At 47.1% G+C, this 10,111-nt stretch overlaps 1 pseudogene; it reads left to right on the plus strand.

Annotated features, from left to right (window-relative positions):
• The first annotated feature begins 252 nt into the window (after nt 1-252).
• Nucleotides 253-8,395, plus strand: LOC134370827 (gremlin-2-like; annotated as a pseudogene).
• The last annotated feature ends 1,716 nt before the right edge of the window (nt 8,396-10,111 follow it).

Genomic DNA, 10,111 nt, shown 5'->3' on the forward strand with positions numbered 1-10,111 from the left:
TTTCTGACTGTGATACAAAGTACTTACTGGCCATTTTGTCCATCTGGGGTATTATTTAGGGCACCCACAGCAGTCTGCAAGTGTACTGTTGAATTGCCTCTCACCTGTAGCTGCCCCAGGGCATCCAGCAGCAAGCCAGGCCCCACATGACTGTCGTTCTTCCTAATAAAACATGAAGCAAAGGAAAAGGACCCTGCACTCTATTGCCCTTCCCCACCAAGCCCGCTGACTCTTTTCTCGTTGTGTTGCAGGATGTTCTGGAAGCTTTTCCTGTCCTTTTTCCTGGGGCTGTGCTGGTGAAGGGGGCAGAGGCCCGGAAGAACCGGCCTGCGGGCGCCATCCCCTCACCTTATAAGGCGGCAGCAAAACTCAGAGAGGTGGCAGCACCAGAGCCAGGTGGTGCTGGCCTCCAGCCAGGAGGCCCTGGTGGTCGCCGAGTGCATGAGTGACTGGTGCATGACGCCACTGCTGCAGCAGCCCGTGGGGCTCAGCCGCTTCTGCTGCGGCCAGTGCAGCTCCCTGCGCACCCATGGCCCACGCACCTGGGAGAACTCCTTCCAGTTCTACACCTTCAGCAAGCCCCAGTGCCTCGCCTCCATCCTTGTGGAGCTCCAGTGCCCTGAGCTGGACCTGCCAGTTCCACCTTAGAAAGATCCAGAAGGTGAAGCAGTGACGCTGCATGTCCGTGAATCTGAGCGAGGCCGACAAGTGGTGAGCGTCGGAGGGATGCAGCCCCGCACAGCTCGCCGCCGCATCCCTGTCCTCTGAGCTCACTGCAGCTGCCCATGTCCCTGCAGCAGTGAGCATGGCCCTTAAGGCTGACTGTGTCCTTGTCCCAAATGTGGATCTTTCCTGGTGAGTTCCTGGCTGACTCCGGGCCCCACCTGTACCCCTAAACCAGGTTGTAGGTCAAGCTCAAAGGAAGATTCTGGAACACCATGGCCCACCTCCCTCCACCCAGCAGTTGGAAAGGACCTTCCAGGTGCTGCGCTGTGAATCCAGCATTGTTGTTTCCCCCGTGTGGAAAGGTGGGTATTCCCTCGGCCTCACCCTGCACCCCACTCCCCGCTTCCTGGTGAAGTGACGGATGCATCACCCCTCACACCTACCCTGTTGGCCCCTGGACCTCTGGCTGAAGCGTTTTCCCCTGTGATTCCAGGGCTGTCCCTGGCCGCTACTGTGAGGCAGGTGTGGACGTTGTCCATACAGACAGCCATGGATGGCAGCTCCTAGCACACCTGAAACCAAGGAGACAATGGAGCCACATGGATCAGGCAGTGCGCTTCCATGGGGACGTTGCTCACAGCAGGCCACATCCTCCCCTAGCTCCAGCCACCACACCTCTTCTTCCCCGACTGCCCCGTTTGGGGACTGAAGATGAACTCTGGTGTGTGTGCTATTATGCTCTTTGTGTTGCTTTGCCCCCCATACATTTGTCACCTCACTTCCCCTGGGTGACAGAGACACAAAGGATTACTCAAAACTCATCTCTTCTGAGCAGTGAGAGTCCCCAAAGTGGTTAACGTCCCTGGGAATGCTCAAGCAAGAGGCATCCCTTCCATTTGGGAAATTAACTCTGAATTGGGGTTCTCTTCCTGCATTTATTTTCCAGACCAGGAAGTTATAGGAAGAGAACAAAGCTGGGGTTATAGTTTAACAATATAGGCTGGTAACTTTCAGTGAAACAAGCCAGATGGCATTCCAGCAGACAATTAAGTGGTCTTATCAACACAAGCTTGATCTTAGCAAACATTCCTTCTTATAGCAATTTCTTAGTATCTTTACACAACAATCAGTAACTAGTCTGTCTTTGAGCCAGCAACCTGCTGTGCCACAATTCTTATCTTGCAACAGAGACTTATAGCCTGAGGAAAATTTCCCGTCCTTGCAAGGTCAACATTTGAAATTGCAAGGCTTTGGAAAACCAGGCCTTGTGAAGTACATATGCTTTATAGTATATTCCACACTATTATCGCTGCAATCAGAATATTATCACACACAAGGTCTCTCCATTAACACTGGTTTTATAATTGACCGATACTGTAAAGTGCTACTGGAAAGTATTATCCACCGATGCATGTAGCGTTTCATGGGTTTTGACTCTGGCTTTGCCGCACTAGCCTGAGTAAGGAAGGGACAGGTGATGATCTACCCAGAAGGAGTTTTACTCAGAAATGATGCCTGGCCAGCCATTTGCTGTCATGCTTTTGTTTCAGATTGGGCAGGGAGGTGGGAGGAGTCCTGATTTTACTTTGAGTCTTGTTTCACTGAAGATGCTAAAGCATCGTAGCACAACGTAGAAATTGGACTGGGATGGGTGGGTGTAAGCAGGGGCATTCGCTGGGAAGTTGTTAACACAAAACTTAAAGCCCCTATAATGTGTAATGTGCACGTGTGGAGTGAGATTGTATACAATTTTCACTGCCATGACATTAAGCAAAAATATTTCCTTTTTAAAAAAATGATATTTAAAGATATAAGGAGTTAGGTTGCTTTGTGGTATAAGAGGAGGTAAAGGATAAAATGTAGAGAATAGTAATGTAGTTGGATCATCCTACAGAAAACAGCTGGCTTCCTTTTCAAATAATAGACTTTAAAAAGGAAGAGCAAACATTTAGGTCACCTTCCATTTTTGTAATGAATTGTTGAAGTTTCCATATCGTGGTCTCTTGATATAAGGACGTTGACATACTGTATTTTCTGGCAACATTGTACTTACTTTAGACCCTTTTGCTAAATGGCCCAGGAAGGCTTCCCTGTGAGTAACGTTTATGGAACCTGACAAATGTGAATGAGATGCCGTTGGTGAGAATCAGCACGCTGTGAAACACTCGCACTGGTAATTCTCAAGCGAGCGCTCCCAGCAAGGGTCAATTCCCTACAATCTGAGAGAGTCCCTCTATGAGCTGCTCTGGGGACTGAGTCTTCCTGGCACTAGGCACTGACAGTGGATCTAGAGACACACACCTGAAGAGCAAGGATTGGGGGGAGGTGCCATGCTGGTGAGTCTACTTCCTGCCTCTGTATACGTTTCATTTCTGTTGCTTCTGTAACACCATGAGACCTGAGCAGAATGTGCTGTGTGAAGGGAGTCTTGGCTTCAGAAATGGGCACATACAGGCCAAAATTAAGAGGCAAGAAGTGAAAAGAAACCCTTGAGGGCTGGGACGTGGGGATGGAGAGAAAAAGTGGAGAGGGTGTCCAGGGTGAGAATTGATTTTTGCATTTAGTGGAAAACTTCAAGTCAGACTTGGTGTGGAACACACAGCAGAAAAGCTTTGAAGGAAGGAAGTCCATGGGATTGCGATGGAGGCTGGTGGAGTGGAGCAGGTGGGTGGAGGGGAGTGTCTGACCCTATCATATTATTACACAGAACCCACATGGACAGGGGAAGGTGTAAGCTAAGAACTCACAGAATATGGGTATAAGCACATGCTCCAAACCCAGTTGTGAGTGTAGCAATGAAGGTTGTATGATGCACTGCAGTGGGAGCCTCCTTCTGGGGGTTATTGTATGTATACAGTTTACCTTATAAAGGCTCAACTTGCATTTAATTGTTTTTCTGTTTTGTTTCTAATGAAGAAAAACTATAAGTATAATATAATTATTTTATAGGTATACAATTAAATTATAGGACAAATAAAGATACTCTAGGATTACACATGACCTGGGTGTGATGGGCCATAAAAGTGAAATTCTGAACCTGTTTCAGCGGGTGGGGAAGGAGCGCTGTGCGTTCAGTGTGTTTGCCCAGCCCTGGTGAGCTCAGCCCCAGCCTCTGCCACAGTGTCTCCTTGGGGGCCTGGCATCTTCAAAGAGAGTCACACAAGGAGCAGAGGTGCTGAGCTGGCTCTCAGTCCTGGTCTTTAGGAGCTTCCAAGCTCCTTACGGGTCCCCACCAGCTGAAGGCAGAATGTTCTCACTGTGCTCACCACACCTGTCTCTTCAACAAGTCACTGCTCCTTCTGAGTTCTGCTCATTTTCCCATTTACCTCTTGTGGGCTTCAACATTTCTTAACTTAAATGCTCTTTAGTTTCACAGGATCTGCATTTTTCTCCTAATTGATTTATCTGCCATTCAGGAAACTCAATTATCAATAAAAAATAAAACCTTAATAAAATCGCACATGGTTGGTTCACTGTATGAATTTCAAATGAATTACATTCAAGTTACTAAAAAAATCAATCATCTTAGCTTATTAAATGAAGAGAATATTCTATATTCATTAAAATATTTCAATTCACTTGTTTCTCAAGTTGGCTGACTGATTTTTAAGTTAAAAAGTTAATGAATTTTTGCTATTGAGCGAACGACTTAGAATGTATGTATTCCTAGAAAGCTTATTGAATGGTTGATCTATGACGACCGATTATAAACATGCTCAAGGAAGATAACAATACGACCAAATCGTAAATAATGCGATTAAAATGTATTGGTCATCGGGTTCTCTTCTGAGTCCTCCTTAACCCCCACCCTCGCCACCCTCTTCACCCGATTCTGCTGCCACCACTTCTCAAGCACAGCGGGCAGACCCAGCCACTGTACCAACAGCGAAATGCGGAAAACCACGTGCTTGGGGTGCTGGTTTGTATGTATGGGCACTTCCAGGTTGCTGGCTTCTCTAGTCTTCAGACTAGAACACGAGGCAAAGCACACACAAAACCAGGGAACCCGCTCCCACACCAGTCCTGAAGTGCGAGGCTGCTACCTGGCTGCCTCTTTTTCTCCATGTTTTAAAGCCTGCTTATGCTTGTGTTATATATATGCATCTAATGTCTAGAGGTTTCAGTGGGAGGAATCAGGGACATGTGTCTACTCCATCTGGTCTGTAATCCGAAGTCGCCTGAATCACCTGCTCTTTAAGGCCTACGTTGCATCTGCTTCCCAAGATCTCCAACACACTTATCCTTCTCTCTCATCCGCTCCTGTTACATGATGTCAGTCATATGGCAGGGTGTATGTTCTACAGACTGTCCAGAAAATGCAGGTCCCTTTGGTCTATATTTTGACAAAGGGTATAAGAACTTAATAAGCCAAGGGCAAGACCCATAAACATAAGCTGTTGTTCATCCCATGGGAATGAAGACTGCATCTGGTTCTCCTTCTTGACAGGTACGGCAAAAACCACATTTCCCAGATCAAGTGCTGGAGTTGGTTTTAATTTGCTCTAGCAAAGACACCACACCGAGTGCAGTCACTGCACCTGGGGCTACTGCCGTCTCCTGCCACGCCTCATCTGATGTTTGCAGGAGCCAGCGTGGTGAAATTCATGGGAAGAGGACAGGGGCTACTACAATATTAAAGTCTTTGGCGGTTTCATTAATTTTCCCCATTCCTTCTGGAATTTAGCATTACTTTTGGTTTACTCTTTTTGCTGTATAGAGAGCAGTCTTCCTCTTGCCCCCCCCCCCCCACTCTTACACTACGATAGCTCTTACCTAAGAATTTAAAGAATCAATGTGAGGGTTCTTCAAACTACCAAGAGTGTCCCTCCCAATTATGTATTTGGAAATGGGGGAAGGATCATCAGGTTGGTCCGTGAGCCAGTGGACCCACCGAGAGCCAACCTTGGCCAAGACTCTAGTAGCCCCGCTACATCCTCACTTCAGTAGAGAGCCTCAGTGGTTCATCTGGGTCTCCAGGTGTTAATGCCAATTCAGACCCAGTGTTCAGGAATTCTTAAAAAGTCCTGAATATTTTTCTTTTCTCCAAAGCACATTTACCTGAATAAGTGGTCCTAAGCTCCCTGGTGAAGGACTAGAGAAAGAACAAATGAACAGATTTGCCCTGGTATTGCAGGGTCCCACTCATAAGGAATCAGCCACTCCTCCTGCCAATGGGTTCCAGGTCTGATCTGGAAACGGGGCAAGGGATTGTGATCTTTACTGAGCTCCTGCCCTCTGCCTCTGCTCGCCCATCATTGCTTTCTTTCACCTGTGTAAATTAAGCAATGCCCTTTTTGGCAGCCCATCTCTCTTGCCTCCAGGAACATCATGTTCTATTAACCATCTCCAAGTTGGGATCCCCTGGATGCCTCTACAGTCCTACCACTCTTTACAATTGTGCCCACATTACTTCCAAAAACTAAGCATCCCCACCTGGCTTATACTATTTTGAGATGTTGCTATTCTCATGTCCATCAGGGAGCCCAGTTTGACAACAGCATCTCTTGCTACAGGTAGCCCTGGGCAACAGACGACAGGCACTGCTGAGCTGCTCAGTAATGCTGCTGCCCAGCTCACAAGCATCATTGCTTTAGTAAAGGGAGACTTTCCTGAAAATGCAGTTGGCTGGTGGGTTTTTTTGTTTTGTTTTGTTTTTTAAGCTTTATGTAGCAAATCCACTTTAGCATGCTCACTTCTCTGAGCCTTTGGATCCTTTTCTCCACCATGCAAGTTCTTGCATTTCTATTTCATTAACTGTGATCCTCCAAGAATCCCCCTAGGGGCTTATTACCAACATCCCTGGAGTATTTGCCACAGTGTTAAATCCTGAATCAGGGGAGAGTGCTCCCATGGGGGTCAGTATCCTTATCCAACTCAATGTTCTGTTCCCCCCCAGACCCAGCAGCCTTGGACACATTCCCACGCTGCCTCTCCTGGCTCCTGCACAGCTTCTACTCCGTCTTCTCCCTCAGCCAACCCAGCTCACGCCCAGTGAGGGGGGAGCCTAACAACAGGCCTATTGGGGTCACGGGAATTTGAGACTTTGTGATTCTCAACCACACCTCCCAATTTTAGGGTTCCACTCCTTCCCTATTAGGGATCTAACCTTGGCACAGGAGACTTGCTGGAGCTGTGAATCCAAACTTCTCTGAAACAGCACTCCTGTCACAGTTCAGTCCTCCTCTGACTGCAGGGGACCAGGGCTTAACTAAATGCTGCCAAAGAGACTGTACCTGTGGCTTTCACGTTTTCCCTGAATCGGTGATCAACCACCCTGAGCCTTTTATTATCTCTTCAACAAATTGATGCCACTTGGAAGTGCATACCCAATCCCAAAGTCCCTGGAGTCATTCTGTCCCTCATAATTTCTATGCTCCAGAAGGTATTGCACCAGCCAGTGAGTCCTCTGCCAGCATCCCCTCCTAGTTTACCCGTGGGAGAAGTTTAAACATTGCACTGCTGCAGCACACCAGGGCTGTCCTTGACAGCTGGCTGGGGAGCGACCCCCCTCCAAATCCAGTGTTAGAGTGTCCTTCCTTGGGCCACTCCTGGATCTGACTGTCTTAGATTGGTCTCCCAAACTCAGAGACAAAGAGTGAGCAGAGGATTAATGGAGAACGCTTGCAGGACTGTTAGGACGAGAGGAAAGTAGAAAAAAAACCTGTTAGGACATGAGGAAAATAGGATTGTGCCAAGGAAAAAGCAATCTGGTTGCAATTGAGGCCTTGTCTGTTCCTATGGGGAGTTTTGGAGCTGGGATGGCATTTTAGAGTTGTCCCAGCCACCGCTCATAGGTGGACCCCTGGAGGGGGTGCTCATTTCCCTCCACTAAGGACAGCTCTCAGTGAGGGACCCAGCTGTGAGCTGTCGCAGCTGACATTTTCAGGAGGGTCGGGGAGGGGTGAGACGGAGTAGGTGCACCAGCCTGGCAGAGCGCATGGGGCAGAGCACATGGTAGTCATCTTGGTCTGTGTTGGAGGTGGGGGTGTAGGAGGAGAGGGACAGAGAGTCGGGAACGTAGGGGGACCTTGAAAGAGAGGCAGAGGAACTTCGATCTCGGAGGACATAGAAAATCGCTGGCAGATTTGATGACACGTCATTCTCCTCGCAACAGGCAAGGCGATTGGAGGGAACAGAATCCGGATCCAGGTTGGCCAGCCCAGTGGCTCTGGCAAAACATAGACTAGAGATGAGGGACAGACCAGGTCACAGAATTGGATCTGAAAGGGACAGACAAATATGCAAAGTTGTGCAGAGCATGGTGAGTGAAGATGAACTAATCTGAATAATACTGTTCCCTCACTTGAGGAAATAGGACTGGAATTTGGGTAAGAAGCTAGATGTGGAGAAGCTGACACAGAAGCAAAAATACCATGATTAAAGCCACGGACAGAGAAAACTTCTAATAGAAGGAGGAATAAAGAGCGATGTGACCTTAGGGAGAGCAGGAGGGAGAGGAGACAGCAGAGGACACGGGTGACGTGCCTCGGGCGCTGGCTGTCCCCTGCCTGATGTGCACAGCAGCCTTGCTGGCCTCTCCTCGCTGCCCCCTCCTGCCACACGCGTCCTGTCACCCCCAGGATCCCTGCCCCTGTCTCCTCCCACCGCGGCCTCCCGCTCTGCTCCACGCGGGCACCCAGGCTGTGCAGTCAACCAGGCCACCTGGGTCCCCAAAACACCACCACTGCAGAATCAGGACCATTCTGCCTCCAGGACACTCGTCACCTGAGCAAGAACACAGCTGTTTAAAAGGAGGCAATTGCTGATTTGTGGGAAGGAGGGACTGGATACCAAATGATGAATTGGGTGTCTAATCAAGGCTGGAATTTTAAATTGTGTGTTTGAAACCTTAGCTAAAAGATTTGAGTTCCTCACATATTTATATCTGTAGTTTCTTGCTTTCTGTTTTTGTTTTTGCCGTGGCATATATATATTTTTTTCTTTAAAAAAAATTTTTTTTTTGTTTTATTTGAGGAGCCAAAGAACATAGAGCTTGTGTTACCACAATCCCCACGTGTCCCTTCTTCCACGTGGTGGGAGGCACTCTGCTGATGGGGTCTACTTCTGGGTCCATCCCGGAATTCTGTAGGCTAAATATTAAAAAATTCTGAGCCCCTCATTCTTTCCTTTTTAAAGCCTGCGTGTTACCTCATTCTTTAGAAGTTTCAGACATTTTGCCATTACAAACCCTTACAGCTCCTTTCTAATATGTTTAATGCATAGTTGGGCCAGTTCCTCTTTCCACTAGTCTTTTTCCCCCAAAAACCTTCTGCCTGCTTTTGCTTCTTTATTTTTTATGCATGAACTTTGAAGTCAACCTCTTTAGTTCTCACCCGTCCTCCACCCCCCTAAAAAAAACACATTCTCTTGCAATTTTTATTTAGATTGCATTAAATTTATTGAATTGTTCAGGGAGTACTGACATTGTCATTGACTTTCTGGGTTTTTTTCATACGATCTTACACATTTCTTATTAAATTTATTCTGTGCTATTCATCTTTTTTGGTTGCTATTTTACATGAGGGACTTTTCCCAATTATATCTTCTGACTGAATATTGTTTGTATACATGACAGTTCTTGATTTCCATATATTAATTCTTGGCCTAGTCAATTTATGACATTCTGTTATTGCCTCTAACAGTTGTTTGGTTGATTGTTTTCTGTTTCCTGAGCACATAATCTATTAACAGCAAATGAAGATCACTTTTCCTCATTGTTGCTTTATGTTGCTTTGCCCCCCATGGATTTGTCACCCCACTTCCCCTGGGTGATGGAGATGCAAAGGATTACTCAAAGCCCATCTCTTCTGAGCAGTGAGAAGCCCTGAAGTGGTTAATCTCCCGCCAGAGCCCTCAAGCGAGAGCCAACCCTTCCTTGGGAAATTAACCCTGAATTGGGGTTCTCTTCCTGCATTTATTTTCCAGACCAGGAAGTTACAGGAAGAGAACATAGCGGGGGTTATAGTTTAACAATATAGGCTGGTAACTTTCAGTGAAACAAGACAGATGACATCCCAGTAGGCAATTAAGTGGTCCTATCGACAAAAGCTTGATCTTAGCAAACATTCCTTCTCCCTCCAATAATTTTCCAGTATCTACACATATCAAGCAGTAACCTGTCTGTCCTTGAGCCAGCAACCTTGCTGTGCCACAAATCTTTATCTTACACTAGAGACTTTATAGCCAGAGGAAAATTTCCAGTCCTCCACAGGTCAATATTTGAAACTGCAAGGCTTTGGAAAACCAGGTCCTGTGAAGTACATTTGCTTTAAGAATTCTCTACATCAAATGGTGCCCTGTGTGAGACCATTCTCCATGGATCAGAGACTGACCTGCCAAGCATTGGAGAGGAAAAGGACGTCCGATTCATCCCAGCAAGGGAGTCCCTAATAAGGGAGACGCATCCTGGTAAGGGAATCACAGGTGGCTTTCATTAGCAATTGCA

The sequence above is a fragment of the Cynocephalus volans genome, chromosome 2 (assembly GCF_027409185.1).
Source record: "Cynocephalus volans isolate mCynVol1 chromosome 2, mCynVol1.pri, whole genome shotgun sequence".
Classification (NCBI taxonomy): domain Eukaryota; kingdom Metazoa; phylum Chordata; class Mammalia; order Dermoptera; family Cynocephalidae; genus Cynocephalus; species Cynocephalus volans.